The sequence below is a fragment of the Alexandromys fortis genome, unplaced genomic scaffold (assembly GCF_014885135.2).
Source record: "Alexandromys fortis isolate MF-2015 unplaced genomic scaffold, M_Fortis_MF-2015_v1.1 scaffold_226, whole genome shotgun sequence".
In the NCBI taxonomy this organism is placed as follows: domain Eukaryota; kingdom Metazoa; phylum Chordata; class Mammalia; order Rodentia; family Cricetidae; genus Alexandromys; species Alexandromys fortis.
This window is the reverse complement of record NW_026068117.1, coordinates 536,218-557,522: the sequence shown is the minus strand read 5'-3', so window position 1 is coordinate 557,522 and position 21,305 is coordinate 536,218.

Below are 21,305 nucleotides of genomic sequence, written 5' to 3'. Positions count from 1 at the left end.
CTTTGTGTTTTGATTATTATGTGGCGAGGGGATTTTTTTTTTTTGATCCAGCCTATTCGGTGTTCTGTATGCTTCTTGAACCTTCATAGGTACATCTTGCTTTAGGTTGGGAAAGTTTCCTTCTATAATTTTATTGAATATATTTTCTGGACCGTTGAGCTGCACTTCTTCTCCTTCTTCTACTCCAATTATTCTTAGGTTTGATCTTTTTATTGTGTCCCATATTTCCTGAATGTTTTGTGATGAGAATTTGTTGGTTTTGCTTTTTTTCTTTGATCAGTGTGTTTATTTTCTCTATGGTATCTTCAGTGTCTGATATTCTTTCTTCTATCTCTTGTATTCTGTTGGTAGTACTTGTCTCTGTAGTTTCTGTTCGTTTACCCAGATTTTCCATCTCCAACCTTCCCTCGGTTTGTGTTTTCTTTATTGCTTCCATTTCATTCTTCAGGTGTTGAACAGCTTCCCTTACCTGTTTGAATGCGCTTTTTCTTGTTTCTCTTGGTTTTCTTGGGTATCTTTGAGCGATTTATTCATTTCCTCTACCTTTTTGTTTGTAATCTCTAATTGTTTATGGCAGTTTTTCACCTGTTTAAGGTCTTCTATTATTTTCATATAATTCACTTTTGAGTCGATTTCTTCTCATTCTTCTGGAGTAGGGTGTAGAATTCTTGTTTCAGGATCCCTGGATTCTGGTGATGTCATGTTGCCTTTCAGGTTGTTGGAGGAAGTCTTGCATTGGTGCCTTCCCATCTCCTCCTTCAAATGGAGCCAGGAGTGCTGGTGTCTTGGTCCAGTCTTTGCTGTGACTGAGTCTCTGGGTGTATCTCTTCAGTGTAGAAGCAGGGAGCATCCGTCGAGCTGGAACTCCTCAGCACCCAAACATGGACGACTGGTAGTCCAATGACCCGCGAACAAAAAGGAGGAACTTGGGGGTCAGGGCAGGGATGAGTAGAACACAGGACACCCTGCCTCACAAGTTGAACGTGCACGTGCTCCCTTTCAGGGGTCCTTGAGGCCTGAAATGTAGTCAGGCACTCACCGCTCTGGGTTGGAAGCCTTAGTGTAGGAGCAGAAAACTGTTCCTAAGCAAAGGACCTTGCAGAAAATGCAGGCTTGGAGGGGTGGGGGTCGTGTGTAAGAAAGACAGCCCTGCAGAAGGAGCTGGGGGAGGGGGGTTTGTGCTCTCTTCCGAAACAATCGCCCCTGGATAGCACACACTCACCCGTCCAGATGGAACTCTTCAGCACCTAAACAGGGCCGCCTGGAAGCCCAATGATCCGGGGACAGAAGGAAGAACAGGGCAGGCAGAGTGGGATCCAGGAGAGCACAGGAGCCCCTGGAGCACAGGCTGAGGTTGCCCGGGCTCCCTTACAGGGGACCTTAAGGCTCACTGCTCTGGGTGGGTTGTGGATGCAAGCCCAATGTCTCTCCTGGTGCCCAGATTGGATCTCCTTGCTGCTTGAGTGGCTCATAAACAAAGGGCCTACCTTGCTTGCTGCAGGCAGGCTATTGAGACAAAGGAGCTATCACCCTCCTGGTTGCCCTCCCGATTCGGATTCGGTCCCAGCGCCTGAACAGGCTGAGCTGGGAGATGTTATGTGTCTGTGCCATATTTTCTTTATCCATTATTTGGTTGAGGGGCATCTAGGTTGTTGCCAGGTTCTGGCTATTACAAATAATTTTTCTATGAGCATAATTTAACAAATGTCCTTGAACTATGAGTGAGCATCCTTTGGGTATATATCCAACGGTGGTATTTCTGAGTTCTGAGGCAGACTGATTTTCAATTTTCTGAGACACCACCATACTGATTTCCAGAAGGACTGTCCAAGTTTTCACACCCACCAGCAATGGAGGAGTCTTCCCCTTATTACTCATCCTCTCCAGCATAAGCTATCATTGATATTTTTTATTTTAGCCATTCTGACAGGTGTAAGATGATATCTCAAAGTTGTTTTGATTTGCATTTCCCTGATGCTAATTGTTGAGCAATCCCTTATTGTCTTCAGGCCATTTAAGATTCTTCTGTTGAGAATTCTCTGTTTTTATCTGTACCCCAATTTTAATTGGATTAGTTGTTATTTTGATGTCTAATTTCTTGAGTTCTTTATATATTTTGAAGATCAGTCCTCTAACTGATGTGGGGTTGGTGAAGATCTTTTCCCATTCAGTTGGTTGTCATTTTGTCATATTGACTGTGTCCTTTACCTTACAGTAGCTTCTCAGCTTTAGGAGGTTCCATTTATTAATTGTTGCTCTCAGTATCTGACCTACTGCTATTATAGTTAGGAAGTAGTCTTCTGTGCCCATGTGTTCAAGGCTAATTCCCACTTTCTCTTCTATCAGATTCAGTGTGGTCAGATTTATATTGTTATTTTTAACCCATTTATACTTGAGTTTTGTGCATGGGGAAAGATATGGTTCTATTTTTATTTTTCTACATCTTGATATCCAGTTATCCCAGCACCATTTGTTGAAGACACCTTATTATTTTCAATGTATAATTTTAGCTTCTTTGTAAAAAATCAGATGATCACAGGTGTGTGGATTAATATCCAGGTCTTCTATTCAATTCCATTGGTCAACCTGTCTGTTTTTATGCCAACAACAAACTGTTTTCATTCCTGTAGCTCTACAATAAGTCTTTATGTCAGGAATGGTAGTGCCTCCGGAAGTCTTTTTATTGTACAGGATTGTTTTGGGGTTTTTGTTTTTTTTTTTTTTATATGAAGTTCAGTATTTTTCTTTCAAAGTTGTAAAAAATTATATTGGGGTTTTGATGGAGATTGCATTGAATCTATAGATTGTTTTTGGTAGGATTGCCATTTTTTATTATGTTGATCCTACCTATCCAAGAGCATGGGAGATCTTTCCATTTTCTGATATCTTCATTTTCTTGTTTCAAAGACTTAAAGTTTTTGTCAAACAGGTATTTCACTTCCTCAGATAGTTGTTACCTCAAAATATTTTGTTATTTGTGAAAGGTGATATTTCTCTGATTTCTTTCTCAGCTTCTTTATCATTTGAATATAGGCAGGCTGCTGCTGTTTTTGAGTTGACCTTGTAACACTGCCACATTACTAAAGGTATTTATCAACTGTAGGAGATCCCTGATAGAGTTTTTGGGGTTACTTATGTATAGTATTATATCATCTGCAAATCATGACATTTTGACTTCTTCCTTTCCAAGTTGAATCCCCTTGATCTGCTTTTGTTTTATTATTGCTGTAGCCAGAACTTCAAGAACTATGTTGAATATATATGGAGAGAGTTGAAAGCCTTGTCTTGTTCTTGATTTTAGTAGAATTGCTATGAGTTTCTCTCCTTTTAATTTGATATTGGCTGTTGGCTTGCTGTATATTGCTTTTATTATGTTTAGATATGTATATTGTATCCCTGATCTCTCCAAGGCCTTTATCATGAAGGGGTGTTTTGTTAAATGCCTATTCAGCATTGAATGAGATGATCATATGATTTTTCTTTCAGGTTATTTACATGGTGGATTACTTTGATAGATTTTCATATGTTGAACCATTGTTGCATCTCTGGCATGACTCTGAATTGATCAAAATGTGGAACATTTTGAGGAGTATAGATATTTGCTCTTATTTAAAGTTCTGGTAGAATACTGCAATGAAATCATCAGGCGCTGTGCTTTTTTTTGACTGGGAGGCTTTTGATGACAGTTCCTATTTCCTTGCAGGTTATAAATCTATTTAAATTGTTCACACGGCCTTGATTGAATTTTTGTATATGTTATCTATCCAGAAAGTTGTCCATTTCTTTTACATTTTCCAATTTTGTGAAGTATAGTTTTTTGTAGTATGACCTAATGATTCTCTAGCTTTCTTTGGTGTCTATTATCATGCCCCCTTTTCATTTCTGATTTTGTTAATTTGGATGTTATCTCTCTGTCTTTTCATTAGTTTGAATAAAGGTTTGTATATCTTGTTAATTTTCTCAAAGAATCAACCCTTTGCTTCATTAATTATTTGTATTTTTTTGTTTTTATTTTATTGATTTCAGCCCTCAATTTGATTACTGTCATCTATTCCTCATGGGTGAGTCTTCTTCTTTTTGTACTAGAACTTTCAGGTGTGCTATTAAGTCACTAATGTGAGATTTCTCCACTTTCTTTTTGGAAACACTTAGTGCTATGAGTTTTCCTCTTAGCACTGCTTTTATAATTTCTCGTAAGCTTGGGTACATGGTGCCTTCATTTTCATTGAATTCTAGAAAGTCTTTCAATTCTATCTTTATTTCTTTCTTGATCCAGGGTAGTTCATTTGAACACTTTTCTATTTCCACGAATTTGTAGGCTGTCTGAAATCAGTGTTACTGTTAAATTCTGACCTTAAACCATGGTGATAGGAGAAGAGACAGTTGGCCAATCCAATTTATTGTATCCATTAAGGTTTCCTTTGTTACTGAGTGTGTGGTAAGTTTTAGAGAAGGTTCCATGAGGTGCTGAAAAGAAGGTATATATTTTTATTTTGGGGTGTAATGTTCTATAAATGTTTGTTAAGTCCATTTGAATAATGACATCTGTTATTTCTCTTATTTTTCTCCTAAGTTTCTGTCTTGTTAAACTGTCCATTGCGGACGATGTTGTGTTGAAGTCTCCCACTATTAGTGTGTGGGGTTTGGTATACAATTTAAGCTCCAGTAATGTTTTTTTTTTTTTTTCATATGCGGGTGCTCTTGTATTTGGGACACAGTTGTTCAGGGCTGAGACTTTGTCTTAATGGATTTTTCCTGTTATTAGTATAAAGTATCATTCTCCATCTCTTCTGATTTATTTTAGTTGGAAGTCCATTTTGCTAGATATTAGGATAGCTATATCTACTTGTTTCTTAGGTCCACTGATTACAAAATCTTTTCCCATTGCTTTATTGTAAGGTAATGTATGTCTTGGAGGTTGAGAGGTGTTTCTTGTATATAGAAGAAGGATGGATCATGCTTTTGTATCCATTCTCTTAGCCTGTATTTTTTAATAGCTGAGTCCAGACAATTGATACTAAGAGATATTAATGAACAATGATTGTTGATTCCTGTTAGTTTTCGGTGGTAGTGTTTGTGTTTATCCCTTCTTTGGGGTTTGCTTGTATGAGATTATCTGTTGCCTGTGTTTTTCTGGGCGCTTCTTTGGATTGGAGATTTTCTTCTAGTACTTTTGCAGACCTGGATTTGTGGATATGTATTGTTTAAATCTTGTTTTGTCATGGGATATATTGTTTTCTCAGTGTATGGTGAGTGAATGATTTGATGGGTATAGTAGTCTGGGCTTACATCCATGGTCTCTTAGTGTCTGCAACTGTCCAGGACTTTCTTAGGTTGATAAATGAATTCTTGCATTAGTGCTTACCCATCTCTTCCTCTAATTGGTGTCTGCGGTGTCTTTGCCTCTTGGTCCAATTCTTGTAGCTGTGTTCTGTGCCTTTGGGAACTGATTTGGTCTGTCCTGACTGTTGCTCTCTGTGTCTCAGGGAGTCACTAAGGTCTCTTTTTGCCTGCTCTCTTGGCCCACTCTCTTGGTCTACTCTCTTTGTTCTCTCTCTTGCTCCATTCTATGAAGTAACAGTCTATGCTTCAGAGTTCTTCTGAGGTTGTGGGAGATAGGAGTTTTTGGGGCAGAGTGGGATTTGTAGATTACAAGGTTTGATGGATTGGGTGGGTTTACGGAGCATCCTACCTCTTGGACCTCTCTGTGTAGATGCAGCCTGTGTTTTAGAGTCCCTTTGAGGTCATACGGGATAAGAGGGTTTGGGGATGGAGTAGGACTTGTAGCTTACAGGGTCCAATAGATCTATTTGAAATTCTTTTATTTTAGTATATATTTTTATTATTTATTTATTTATTAAAGATTTCTGTCTCTTCCCCACCGCAGCCTCCCCTTTCCCTCCCCCAATCAAGTCCCCCTCTCTCCTCAGCCCAAAGAGCATAATGGGTTCCCTGCCCTGTGGGAAGTCCAAGGACCACCCACCTCCATCCAGGTCTAGTAAGGTGAGCATCCAAACTGCCTAGGCTCCCACAAAACCAATAGGTGCAGTAGGATGAAAAACTCATTGCCATTGTTCTTTACTTCTCACCAGTCCTCGTTGTCCGCTATGTTCAGCCAGCGAGTCCGGTTTTATCCCATGCTTTTTTTCAGACCCAGTCCAGCTGGCCTTGGTGAGTCCCCGAAAGAACATCCTCATTGTCTCAGTGTGTGGGTGCACCCCTGGAGGTCCTGAGTTCCTTGCTTGTGCTCTCTCTCCTTCTGCTTTTGATTTGGACCTTGGGGTTGTAGTCCCGTGCTCCAATGTGGGACTCTGTCTCTGTCTCCTTTCATTGCCAGGAGGATGACTATATGTTTTTCTTTAGGTTCACCTTCTTATTTAGCTTCTCTAGGACCACGAATTATAGGCTCAGTGATGAAGAAAGTATGGAATATATACATATTAGAGTACTACTCAGCAGTAAAAAACAATGACTGCTTGAATTTTGCATGCAAATGGACAGAACTAGAAAACACTATCCTGAGTGAGGTAAGCCAGACCCAAAAAGAGGAACATGGGATGTACTCACTCATATTTCGTTTCTAGCCATAAATAAAGGACATTGAGCCTATAATTTGTGATCCTATTTGAAATTCTTAACATCTGTTTATAGCATAGCCTATGGGAAATTGATTTTTTTTTCTTTTTATATTCTCTCACTGCCTTCTTTGTCTCTTGGTGTTTGTAATTCAAGATGCAATCCCTTCATTTTCTTGACCTGCTTACATAGCTGCTGCCTGTGGTCATGTCTCTCTGTCATGTCACACTCTTTTCCCTCTAGAATTGTGTGCCAAGCAAGCTCTTCCTTCTATATGTTGTTGTTGGGGTTTCTGTCCTGCCCAGTTCTCACAGTCATTAAGTCCCCAAAAAAATCACACAGAGGTCTACATTAGCTATAAACTGATTGGCCCACTAGCTCAGGCTACTTATTATCTCTTATATTAGCCCATTATTTTTGCTTATGTTAGCCATGTGGCTCAGTACCATTTTCAGTGAGGCAGTCACATTTTGCTTGCTCTGTGGCTGGGTCAGGACTACAGATTAGGATTTCCTTCTTCCCCAAATTCTCCTGTTCTCATTGACTTTCTTTCTGGTTCTCCTGCCTATACTTCCTGCCTGGCTACCGGCCAATCAGTGTTTATTTAAATTATAATTGACAGAATACAGAACATTGTCCCACACCAATATGTTGCCCTGGTTTTATCACAACATTTCAAAAGTAATTAAAATAGTATTCACAATTTTCTTCTATATCTTGTGTTTACTTTACACTTTCCATAAATGGCACAGATTTAGATATTTTACCATATGTGTATTATTTTCAGAATCATAGACATCAGGTATATTTATCCATAATTATTATAATGACTATATGTACCTTACATTTTATTTTCATTATATTCATTTATGTGTGTATGTCATGGTATATATGTGGAGGTAAAAGAACACTGTAGGAAGCTGCACCATATAGGTTCAGATGATTGAACTCAGGTCCTTTAATTAGATAGCCAGCATTTTCGCCATTGAGCCATCTCATTGGCACTATAATTTTATATTTTACATTTTAGTTATTATTTATACTTTTCCAAAATAGCTGTGCCAGTACACTTGGAAGGATGACTGATGCATGAATTAAGACAAGTCTGTGACTTAATGTCACTAAGCAACAGGAAACCTCTCTAGATTTGTAAACAAGCTAGTATAAAAAAATTAAGAGCTGTTAACTTCTTCTCAGCATCTAATTTAACCTTGGAAAATGAATTTTGTAGTAGGTTTGGATATTAATAACAACTTTACATAAATATCAGGAAATCTAGTCAATTCATTAGCATGAAAAAATTAAGATCTACTGTCTTAAAGGTCCCATTTACTACATTAGAGTATATGAAAAAAAATGAAGCTATTCAAATGAACTGAATTCAAAAGTCATTTGGTATTTGTAGTTGCAAACCCAGTTGAGGAAGAGTCAGTTCTCTCTGACTGATTTGAAAGAAACAAAACAGAGGTTTGCTTAACCATTTATTAGATTATAGTGCTTGAAATTTGGAAAGAGGCAGACTATACAAAAGTGGGTAACTCAAGGATCTTCATTGCTACACTGGTTGGTGGTATGCAGTTATGTGTATTTTGTGTTTCTGCTACTAATTTCTTAAGAGTAATGTATACATTTTATGTACTGCTTATGTTTGTTTTCAAAAGTTAAATTTCCCTTGCATAAGAACTGGCAGAGATTTAAAAAAAATAGTTGACTTGACCTGGAATAATAACAAAAGAGTCATACCCTAAACACATAGGAATCACACAGTTCTACTTGTTTTCACACTATAAAGTTGAATAGGAGCATGTATTCCATGGTTCTCATTTAAGTTAGATTAGTTGAATTGCCTCAATCACCAAAGACACTCATTTAAAAATAATTTTTTTTAAAATAATGATAGTATATCTAAAGGAATAATCTAAGAAGATTTTGATAAATTAAAAAAAAATAACGATTGCCCAGAGAATCACAGAAGCTGTTTATAAAGTATTTAGAATGTTGCAGTTCTAATATTGGGTAGAGTAGATACTTCTTATCTGTCACTGACAAACCAACCTTCTAATCAGCCACCAGTGAGTCATGGTAAGTTTTGCAATTGTTACAGTAAAGGTTAAACATAATTGGTGATAGTTTAACTTTCTTCCCCACTACAGTATCTTCTGTTATAAGGTTAACTGTTGCAGTCTTTTGAGTTCATGATTTCAGCAGTTATTTAGTATCTCAAAGGGTAATTCCAAGTTGTTAGGAATAAAAAATCTTAATGTGTCTATAAAATGTTCTTGAAGATAAATGTCACCTAGGAGGGTCACAGTAAAATGAATATGCATAGTTATTTTTTATCATTTTATTTCTGAAGTATCTTAGAAACAAAAAAAATGGGAGAGGAAGAGGCTGCATCTCTCTCTACTTCACATATTTTCTTTGGTGTTATGATTTTGACTATATAAATTCCATAAAGAATGTATAATTGATTCTAAAGATTTTTCTGTCCTTTTGTCCCTGGTATTTGTAAGATACTATGTCATTTTGGTTAAACAGAGTTATTTGGTGTTTATCTTCATCAGGTGAGGCAGTGACTGCTGCTTCAGAATCAATAATTGCTGTTTTTCATACTTGCGTTACATTTTTTCTAGACACTTAATTGTTTAAACTTATGAAATAGCTGCTGATTTTCTTTACAATTTAATTGAGGCATATAAAATCACATTATTTTTGCTCATGTGCCCTCATAATTTTTTTTCAAGGTCCTACACGTTGAAACTAGGATCCATTCTGACAGAGCATATAAGACAATGCAAATACTGTTATCTGGCTTTCCCTGTTCAGTAAACTCTATGGGCTTGGGTAAAGGAGTTTCTGGAAAAGGATACTCCAGTCCAGAGATGTCTGCCACATATAGAGTAGGCACACAGTTTTGTCATATGAGTATGTGGCATCTTGACCCATAAAAGTTAAAATTCAAATTGAAGTTTCAAAAGTTCTCTTCTAATTTACAAGCATAGCAAAGATAAAATGACCTCATTTGGGTGAGTAAGACTGTAAGTAATCAGGCATATCTTTATATTCTTCCTGTAGTTTTAATTGAAATTTATGGAAGAAAATTTCACTGAAAAACCTAGGTAACTAAAATGCAATAACCGCTAAAACTAGCAATTTCTTTCCTAGGAATACTTTTTTTTTATTTATTAAAAATTTCTACCTCCTCAACTCCTCCTATTTTCCTTTCCTCCCCCTCCCCCTCACTCTCCAGTCCTAAGAGAAGTCAGGGTACCCTGCCCTGTGGGAAGTCCAAGGCCCTTCCCCCTCCATCCAGGTCTAGGAAGGTGAACATCCAAACAGACTAGGCTCCCCAAAAGCCAGTACATTCAGTAGAATCAAAACCCAGTGCCATTATCATTGGCTTCTCAGTCAGCCCCCATTGTCAGCCACATTCAGAGAGTCTGGTTTGATCACATGCTCGTTCAGTCCCAGTCCAGCTGGCCTTGGTGAGCTCCCATTAGATCAGTCACATGTCTCAGTGGGTGGACGCAAATGGATAGAAATAGAAAACAGTTTACTGAGTGAGATAACCCAAACCCAAAAGGTGACTATGGTATGTATTCACTCATTAGTGGATTCTAGCCATAAACAAAGGACATTGAGCCCATAGTTCGTGATCCTAGAGAAGCTAAATAATAAGGGGAACCCAAAGAAAAACATGTGTTTATCTTCCTGGAAATTGGAAGTAGACAAGATTGCTGGGCAAAAGTTGGGACCACAGGGATGGGGGTGCGGTGGGGGGATGGGGAGAGGGGGAAAAAGAAGGAAGAAGAGGAGGACTGGAGAGAGCTTGGGGGAGTGGGATGGTTGAGATTGAAGAAGGGTGGATATGGGAGCAGGGAAGAAGATATCTTAATTAAGGGAGCCATTTTAGGGTTGGCAAGAGACTTGGCTCTAGAGGGGTTCTCAGATGTACAAGGGGATGTCCCCAGCTAGGTCCTTAGGCAGCAGAGGATAAGGTGCCTTAACTGGCCTTCTCCCATAGCCACACTGATGAATATCTTGAATATCACCATAGAACCTTCATCTGGCGATGGATGGAGATAGAGGCAGAGACCTACATTGGAGCACTGAACTGAGCTCCCAAGATACAGATGAAGAGCAGAAGGAGGGAGATGATGAGCAAGGAAGTCTAGGAATGCTTTCTACAGATATCTGAACAAATATGTAAATGATAGTCTTAGCAGCATTGCATAAAATAGCAAAAGCATAGAAACAAACCAAATGCTTACCAATAGAGTATTTGTTAAAATAAATGAATGTGTGTCCATTTTATGTAATAAAAACAGCTTTATTAAGTTAACTGAGACAATTATGTATGGACAAGGAAAACTTACTGAGATACAGCTTTAAGATGGAGAAAAGAAAACATATATAACTGCATATATGTTGTGGTATCATTGTCATTAGGATTATTTATTACTTCTGCATATTATTTCCTTGCATATATACGTAAGAAATGAGTTTTTTACATTCAGAGGGAAACTACTTGAGTATAAAACAGTGTATAAAATATTATTATTCAACCAAATGGAGTTTGTTAGCTCTTTCTCGTGTACAATCCACAATAATAACCTGCTCTAGTGTCTAGTTCTTAGCCATATGTCTTGCTATGACTATTGAATGCTGCAGATACAACAGAAACAGAATGTAAATGTGCTTTGGAATGCTGACTTATAAATGCACTACTGTAATTGCCATGAAAGTAATGTGCCCCAGCAGCAACCCATCAAGCTTGGGCCCCAAAATGGCATAAATGGATTATTCCCAAACTTAATCAAAAGATTAGGTCGAAATTCATACAACTCACAATATGAAGGAGAAATACTCTTGACAATATATTAATACATGAGTTAGAGAAGAAAATGTTTGATGATATGCCATTAAGAATAAAAACAATAATCAAGAAAATTTATAGAAGGAAGGGGGTATTTCATGTGTCTTACAATTACTTAGGGATAGGCATCCATAATGGCTGAGTGGTATGGTTGCCCATGGCCTGCATGGCAGCAAGAGCAGGAAGCTGGGAGCTTATATTCTCCAGTGCAGCATGAAACAAAGAATCTAGAGAGGTTATATATATTCTCAAACCCTGCTCCAGTGTCATACTTTCTACAACAATGTCACATCTTCAAAAAGCAAATTGCATGTATCTAACATATAGTGGTTACCATGACAAAAAGGAGGCAAGTGGGTTTTTTCAGGACCAATGCAAGAGTGGAAACCAGCATAACAAGCACAAAACACTGTAGTTCCATGTCCATTGTCAAAGGGCTTAGGTAAATGTGCCTCTCCAGCTTTACTGCCTGTAATATACATCCATTGCTTTGGCTGATTAATTGCCTGCATGCAGATTTTTACAGATATTCCATAGCTCTGACATCACCAACATCTTGGGAGGGAGGTGGTCTCCACCACAACCTAGGAATTGCATTCATGGGTTCATACAGTATCATTTCATAGTATTCCCACAAGCATTCCACTTGCTTCTTGGCCTCAATAGCTCGGTGAGACCTTGGAAGAATAATATATAACCCGGCCCCAGTTAGGGTTATGTAAACAGAGGTGAAGCTTTTGTGTTCTTGCCACACAGTCCAAAAACAATCACGCAGTAACTTATATTAACTACAAACTGCTTGGCATATACTTTAGTCTAATTACTAATTAGCTATTAGATTTTAATTAACACATTTCTACTAATCTATGTATTATCATGTGACCATGACTTTTACTGATTTGTGGGAATAGTTTTTGTTGGGGTACTGCTCTGATTTCTCCCACTCTACCCCTCCTTATCTGAGTCCTCAGTTTGATTGTTCCACCTGACCCCATCCTGACTGGCTATTGGCCATACAGCTTTTATTTTTAACCAATGGGAACAATACATATTTATTATGCACAGAAGCATCCTGTATAAGGGTTACTATTACAAATGAAATGTCATGACCAAAGCAGCTTGCGGAGGGAAGGGTTTATTTGACTTATATGATCATATCACTTTTCTTCATCTAAAAAACTCAAGACAAGAACTCAAACAGGGCAGCAACCTGGAGACGGGAACTTATGCAGAGGCCATGAAAGAGTCCTGTTAACTGGCTTCCTCTCTGCGGTTTGCTCAGCCTGCTTTGTTAAGGAAACCAGGGCCACCATCCCAGACCTGGCCCCATTCAGAGTAGGCAGTACCTTCCCTCATAGATCACTAATTAAGAAAATGCTCTACAGGAGTGCCTACAATCTGATCTTATGGAAGTATTTTCTCAATTGAGGTTCTCTCTACTCAGAAGACTATAACATGTGTAATGCTGACTTAAAACTAACCAGTACAAACTCCCAAACTAGTGATACATGTAAGACATTACCATGATCTGTTGCCAACTTGGGGCTATCTAACTTCTCCTTTCAGTAGACTCTATGGGTGGGGGTAGAGGAGTTTCTGGAAAATAATACTCCATACTCGAGACCTTGGTCATATTAAAAAAAATCTACCTCCTCAAATCCAAACAAAAATATAAATACAAAACCAGAAATAACTTTAGAATGAATAATACTAAAATCTGAGACTTGGCCATACTGAACTGTTCAGCAGACAAAATTATTAGTTCTTTGAACTTCCTTTATCATTTTTGATTTTTTTTCACTGAAGTACCAATTAGACTTGAAAAGAAAACTTACTAATTTTTTCTTAGAAAGGAAAAATGTGCTCACATACACTGAAGGTAATTGTTCTTATTGTCTAAAAGGTGAAACACTAATAGATATTTTCATACATTCTATTTTTCATCTTCATTCCATCTATTTTGGCTGCACCTGAATAGAAGGAGGAATGCTTCAATAGCATTTTATCTGAGACTTTAGACAGATGACACTAGAAAGTTTAAGTATTAATGAAGCATGAAATCAACAAACATGAGTACAAGTGCCGTAGATAAGGTAGAATATCTATCTCATGGTGTCCAGTCAAGTATATGCATGCCAATATAAAAGCAAATAATTTTATTTTTGTCAAGCTTGCCATCTGAATTTGTATTCCACTTCCTGCGGGTGAAGTTGACATATTTCCATACAAATGTACAATGACAGAATGACTATTTTGAAATTTTACTACATCACTAAAAATGGAACTGCAACTCATTATATAAAATAGACTGAAAATGTTGTGCCAATGTATATTTATAGAGAGGATTCTGTCAACATTGGACATTTGTTTTAACCAGATCCTCCTTGAGAAAGCTGCACATGTATCCATGCTATAGATTATTGAGGATTGAGATCGGCACAGAGAGAGCCAAGGACAGTGCTTGATCTAGTGTACACTTTTTAGACAAAGACTTTCTGAGTGTTCTGCTAATGGCTGCTAGTGATTTTCCTAGAATGATCTTCCAAGTAGCTGGGACTACATGTGTGTGCCACCATACCTATTTCAAGTGTAAGCATATCTTGTTAGATAATGACTATGTGTAAATAGAAAACCACTACTCTTAGAGTTTCTATGACAGAAAGAGAGAGACAAGACTCAGAAATGAGAAGAGAAAGTAGGCATCCCTGTGACAAAACATGTCATGTCTCATAAAGTTTACAGGAGACGTATTAAGAATATTGATAAAAATAACTAACATAAAGGGTGTATGGATCACTACCATAGCAGATCCCTACACCAGAGAATATTAAAGCCTTGCTATGTATATGCATAAAGGCAGCAGTTGAAGAGATATTTCAGTAAGGAAAGGACTTATGAATCAAGTGTGACGACCTGAGATTGAATTCCCAGAAGCCACAGAAAGCTCAACACGGTAGTGCATACATCTGTAGTATCAGCACTACAATATTTAGAGGCAGGAACAGAATATTTCCTAGAAGCTGTGAAGCAGATACTCTGGTATAAAGAGCAGCGAAATAAAAAGTTTTTGCCTCAAAGAACTTGGAAAGTGAGACCTGACACTGAAGGATGTCCTCTGACATTCAGACACATATGCCTGTACAACCTGCACAACCTATACACATATACACACAAGCATACATAAACATACCTCACAGACACACACACACACACACACACACACACACACACACACACAGAATACCCAACAATGCTCCAAATGCCTTTAAATTGCAACTGATCACCCTAAAGAAGGCTTCTGTTTCCTTCGTTCCTGAGATGGAATCTGCTTTCCTATCATCCCTGAATGTACTTACAAGTATATAAACATATATGTATTCTCTAAATAAACTAGAAATAATCTGACTGACCTGATGTCTCACCTCAAATTATCTCCATATTGAAAAATATCTATTTTGATGTTACTGATTATACCACTACCCTCTCAACACTTTAATAAATCAAGTTTCTAAAAGAAGCTTCATGAAAATGAATTGTCACTTTTGAAAAATAGTGCAAAACAATGAAATATATAATTTGGTATCTGAGATTCTTATTAATGTAATGTTTGTATCTTCATAGAAAAATGAAGATAATAATTCTCAGTGCTTTAACCTCACCACCTAAGACTGTTTTCTTGAGTGAAATAGTAATGTAATAAAAATTAGAGAAATATGTTTATCTGAATATATATAATTTCTTTCTGTTATTATTTATTTGTCCATGAAACAGACATAATAAATAGTGTCAGCAGACTATTACCTTTTATCAGTAATGGGGACAAATTAATTGGTTTAAATTAGAATAAGTATTATAATTGTAAATATTAAATATTCTATTATATTTACAAAATAAATTAAGCTTCAATAACTACTAATATTACAGTGAATATTGACATGGTCTATTTACACTAATCACTTTCCAGTTGATGAACATTAAAAGTCTTATAATGCAAACTAGTTCATACGAGTCTTGTACTATAAATGCTTGAAATTCTATGAGCAAATAGTTTCTGAAAAGCAGTTGGCTGCACTCCTATTCATTGAAGCATTGAACTCATAATACCATGAAACAATTAGTCAGACTATAAATTAACTAAGAAGTTTTACTCCCACAATGCCGTGTTTAATTCCAGAAACTGGCTCTAAAATATAAGAGACCTGTTATCAGGAGTCCTAAAATAAATGGATTCTTGGAGATGTTTTATTCCTCTTTGGGGCATGTATAATTTGAACAATATTCTCAGTTCTTATTAATCTTCTAGTTGCATCATTATTGTCATAAAGATAAAACCATCATTTGGGTAAAAGGTAAATCTACACTTTCAGAGCATATTATAGACAATAAATGAACTAGTTGTAATTTTTATATAGCTGTAAAAATTTTGAAATACCAAGGAATGATTTGAAATTAATCAGTATTAATTTTGGCAGTGTTGAGGATAGAACCAGAGACTTACAACATTGAGGCAAGTACCTGACACTGCACTGAGTTATATTCCTGTCCATCAAAGTATATTTTATCTTCAAAACACTTAGAATTCAACATTTACATATGAGAAGGAAATTACTTCCTAATTGATACATCTTTTTCTAGAATATGGATTAGGTCCAAGCATATAATTCATAAATCCCAGAAATATATGACAAATTTGTTTTATATTGTTCCATGTTATTTTTGCCATTTTTTCTTATTTGTGTGTGTATGTGTGTGTGTGTGTGAAAGAGAGAGAGAGAGGGGGGGGATTCCCCTCTGTATGCTATGAATATGTTTTATTACCATAGGTTAATATAGAAGCTGCTTTGTCCTATGGCAGGGCAGAATAAAGCCAGATCAAAACTCTGAACAGAGATACATATATAAAGAGAGTAGTTGGAGTTAGAGAAATGCCATGTATCTACCAAAGAAGAAAGAAGCCTAGATCTTTGACCAGTAGGCCACAGTGTCATGGCAATACACAGATAAACAGAAATGGGTTAGTTTAAAATATGAGTTAGTCAGAAATATGCTTAAGCTATTGGCCAAGCAGTGTTGTAATTAGTGCAGTTTCTGTGTGATAGTTGGGTCTGGGCAGCTGGGAATGAAAGAGCAATCTCTGCTTAAGTGTGTGTGTGTGTGTGTGTGTGTGTGTGTGTGTTAATGTGTCACAGAATGCATGGAGGTCAGATGATAACTTTCAGGATTCAATTCTATTCTTCCACTCTGTGGCTTCTGGAAATTGAACATAGTCATTAGGCTTGGTCTCAAGTGCCTTAACCTACTGAGCCATCTTATCAGCCAAAGTATCTGTCACTTTACAAGATAACTGTCATATACATAAATGAATGTTCATGTTTAAAATCTATCAACCAATAAAATGGAAGAAAAACACAACACAAAAACTGTTACTGACAGATTAAACAACATAGAAGTTTTGAAAGAAATTTGAGAATCTGAGTTAATGATTTCTATTCTCTTCAGTAAATTTTTCTTCATACAATTGATTTTATAAAAATCAAAAGTATATGTCATATTCTAAATCTCTTTTACTTTCTAGGACAAATGATAATATATCCTTATTTGTACCCTAGGTATAATTTTGTTCCATAGAAATTTCTACCATTGTAAGTAGATTGATTGTAAGTAATTATCATTGTAAGTACCATTGATATTGAGGGAGAATGTGATGTAGTTGTGATCTGTTTAGAAATTAACAAGGAAGGCTGTCTGGCAATTTCTCTCATTGTAGAGATTTTTTTCTGAGGACTGAGTTTTGGAGGAAAGCCCATTTTGAATAGATGTTTTATCTACATTCAAAGTGATGCCTTACAATAATTTACCAAAGGAGAAATAATTTCCCTGACTCTATTTTGCTACTTGGTTATCTCAGGTGAAAATGTCTTCAGTTTCCTATCTTGATCATTGCTTGCTCATATATCTTCATTGGTATCCTTCTATTTTATTTATAAGATTGAACAATATTCCATTGTCAGTGTTCTTATAATGTGGAGAGAATTCCAGGCCATTGCTTGAGCTACTTATCAAGCATCTTTTGTTTTAACTTATATTTAACCATTCTAATGTCTCTGTTCTCTCTCACTGATACAAACTATTGTGTACCTACTAATGACACACATGTATATTTTTCACTGTGGTTGCCTTTATTTCATATAATAGATAATGATGCCTAAAACTCAGCTCATACTTGAGATTATTTTGTTATGAATTATAGGGTTTTTACTTTGCAGTCTAAGTTTTCTGCTATTATTAAAAAACAATGGCTTAATTTTGGTTAACAAAGACAATATTTTCAGTATTTTTCTCTTTATTCATCAGCACATAAATATCAAATTAGTTAGGTTCTGGATTGAATTGTTAGAATATTTGATATAAAAATAGTATTTGATATGTCCCTCCCTCATACATAGAAGTCCCAATAGCTGGTTAGCAGGCAAGACTCCTGCAGGAAGGTCACTCCACTCCCGAACTTAACCCTGTAATTTCTAAATCCCACTCTGCCCCCAAAATCTAACCACCCACTGTGGAATCAGTGGCCCCATAGACACAGCCACTGCCTACACTGATTGGAAAAAGAGCCCCACTAGCCTGTCAGCAGGCAAGACTCTGTGAGCAGGCTGTTCTACTCGCCCATATTGACCCCTATAATCTTCAAGTCCTACTCTGCCTCATAAACAAAACCATCCACCATGGCATCAGCGATCATGAAGGCACAGACACTGTCTGAACTGATTGGACAAAGAAGTGAGTGGCTGGTTTTCCAGATGGAAGACCATCTCTAGGTCCTAGGACTCAGTGTACATCCTATGCTATGGCCCTCTCCTACCCATTATAGCCAAAGTAGCCAGTCATCAGGCAAGACTCCTGTTGGAAGGACTATCCATACCCACTTGGGCCCTGTAAATCTCCAACTCCCATCCTGCCAACAAAAGCAACCATCAAGCCCTACATTAGTAGTACCCGAGAGACAGACACTGGCTACACCAATTGGACAGAGAGTAGTCCGTGAAAGCCCAAGCACCAACAATACCAGTTGGAGAAAGATATGGGTAGATGCTAGTGAAAGAATATATTCAAGAACACAAAGAGCAAAATGGCATCACCAGAACCTAATGGTTGTAAAACAGTAAGACTTAAACATTCCAGTACAGAAGAAGCAGAAGAAAATTACCTTAAAAATAACTCTATGAAGATGACAGAGGTCTTTAAAAGGGAAAAAAAAAATCTTAAAGAAATGGAGGAAACGACAAGAAAAAATTTGAAGAAATCAGTAAATAGCTTAATTAAAGCCAAGAAAGTCAAGAAGAAATACTCAGGAAGGTGAAGGAAGCAGTTCAAAAGTTGAAATCGAAACAGAGGCAATAAAGAAAACATGAACTAAGGCATGTCTGGAAATGGAAAATCAGAGTAAACAAACAGGAACTACAGATGCAAGCATAACCAAAATAATGGAAGAGATAGAAGAGAAAATCTCTGGCATTGAAGATTCAATAGGGAAAATAGATTCATTGGTCAAATAAAACATTAAAGCCAACAAAGTCATAACACAAAACATTCAGGAAATCTGGGATATCATGAAAAGACCAAGCCTGAGAAAAATAGGGATAGAAGAAGGAAAATACCAGCTCAAAGGTATAGAAAATACATTCAACAAAATAATAAAAGAAAACTTTCCAAACCTAAAGAAGGAAATGCCTATGAAGATTCAAAAAGCTTACAGATCAACCAATAGACTGGACCAATAGAAATTCCTCTCACCATATAATAATTGAAACATTAAATATACAGAAAAAAGAAAAATATTAAGAGCTGCAAAGGAAATAGGCCAAGTAACATATAAAGGCAAAAAAAAAAACATGGAAATCTGTCAAAGTAATCCACCATATAAACAATCTGCAAGAAAAAAAAATATGATCATCTCATTAGATGCCAAAAAAAGTCTTTGAAAATGTAATACTGCTTCTTTGTAAAGGTCTTGGAAACTTCAAGGATACAAGGAACATACATAAACATAATAAAGGCAATTTACAGTAAGCCTCCAGCTAACATTAAATTAAATGCAGAGAAACTCAAAGTGATTTCACTAAAATCAGTAACAAGGCAAGGTTGTCCCTTCTCGTCATATTTATTCAATATAGCACTTGATGTTATAGCTACAGCAATAAGAAAACAGAAGGAGATCATGGGGATACAAATGGAAAAGGAAGAATTCAAACCTTTGCTATTTGAAGATGATATGGTAATATACCTAAGTACCCCAAAAATTCTACCAGGAACCTTTTTCAACTGATCAATAATTCAGTAATATGGCAGGATGCAAGATTAACTAAAAAAAATCAGAAACCTTCCTATATAAAAATGACACATGGGCCGAGAACGAAATTAGAGAACCATCACCATTTACAATAGCTACAAAAAATATAAAATATATTTGGGTAGCTCTAGTGAAACAATTTAAAGAACTGTATGACAAGAATTTTTACTCTTTGAAGACAGAAACTAAAGACTATTTCAGGGAATGGAAATATCACCCTAATCTTGGATAGATAGGATCAACATAATAAAAACGGAAATCATACCAAAAGCAATCTCCAGATTCAATGCAATCCCCGTCAAGAATCCCAACACATTCTTCAGAGACTTTGAAAGAACAATACTCAATTCATATGAAAAAGCAAACAAAGCAGGAGAACTAACAGTCCTGTACAGTAAAGAAACTTTTGGAGGCATCACTATCCCTGACTTCAAGATGATTGCCCAGGTAGTCTGTTGTCTCTGTCATTTATGGCACGTTTTGGATATCTCTCATTTGTTAAGTAATATTTATTCCCTTCTCGGATCTTTGATGGAGTTGAAGATTATATAATTGTAATTACTCTCTACATTATTTAGACTCCTTGAGATAGAATGTCTGGCAAAACTTTCGTTCTCAATATTGTTTGTTATAGCTATTATTTATTATTATTGTTTATAGTTGTATTTAGGTTAGTTCTGTCTTATTTAGACAAAAAGAGGGAGATGTAGGGATAAGTCCTCCCCTTGGGGGCGGGCTGCCCTTGGGCGTATGTTTACTGATAAATCGTCTGCGCGCCCCTTCCTGCCTGGACCGGGTACTCCGCTGGAACCTTGGTTTCGTGAGTCTGGTTTTGTCATTAAACTTGTTCAAATACCAAAAAAAAAAAAAAAAAAAAAAAAAATATCTACTATGGAGTCATAATAATAAAAACAGCCTGGTGTTTGCCTGGGGAACCTGCATGGGACTGAATTAGACCCTCTACATGTGGGTGACAAAAGTGTAGCTTAATCTGTTTGTGGGTCCCCTGACAGTGGGACAAGAATCCATTTCTGGTGCATGAGCTGGCTTTTAGGATCCCATTCCCTACAGTGAAATGCTTTACTCATCCTTGATGCAAAGTGGAGGGTCTTAGTCTTGCCTCTACTTAATGTGTCAGACTTTGTTGGATCTTCATAGGAGACCTTACCTTTTCTGAGGTGTGGATTTGAGATGGAGGTTGGGGGAAAGTGGGAGAGAGAATAAAAACTGCAGTTGGTATATAAAATGCATAAATATTTAAAAAGATAAAAAATATTATTTCAATTGATGATAAAATTTTATTAAAGAACTCATCTAGCAAGTTCTAAAACTATTGACATGACCCTATTCAGTAATTCCCATTTGATTATTCTGCATTTTCATTTTGTTTGTTTTTTCTCTCATCTAAAATGTTTCTTTATGTATCTAACTTTCTTTTTTTTTCTTTATTTACTTATTTATTAAATATTTCAGTCTCTTCCCCACCTCCGCCTCCCCTTTCCC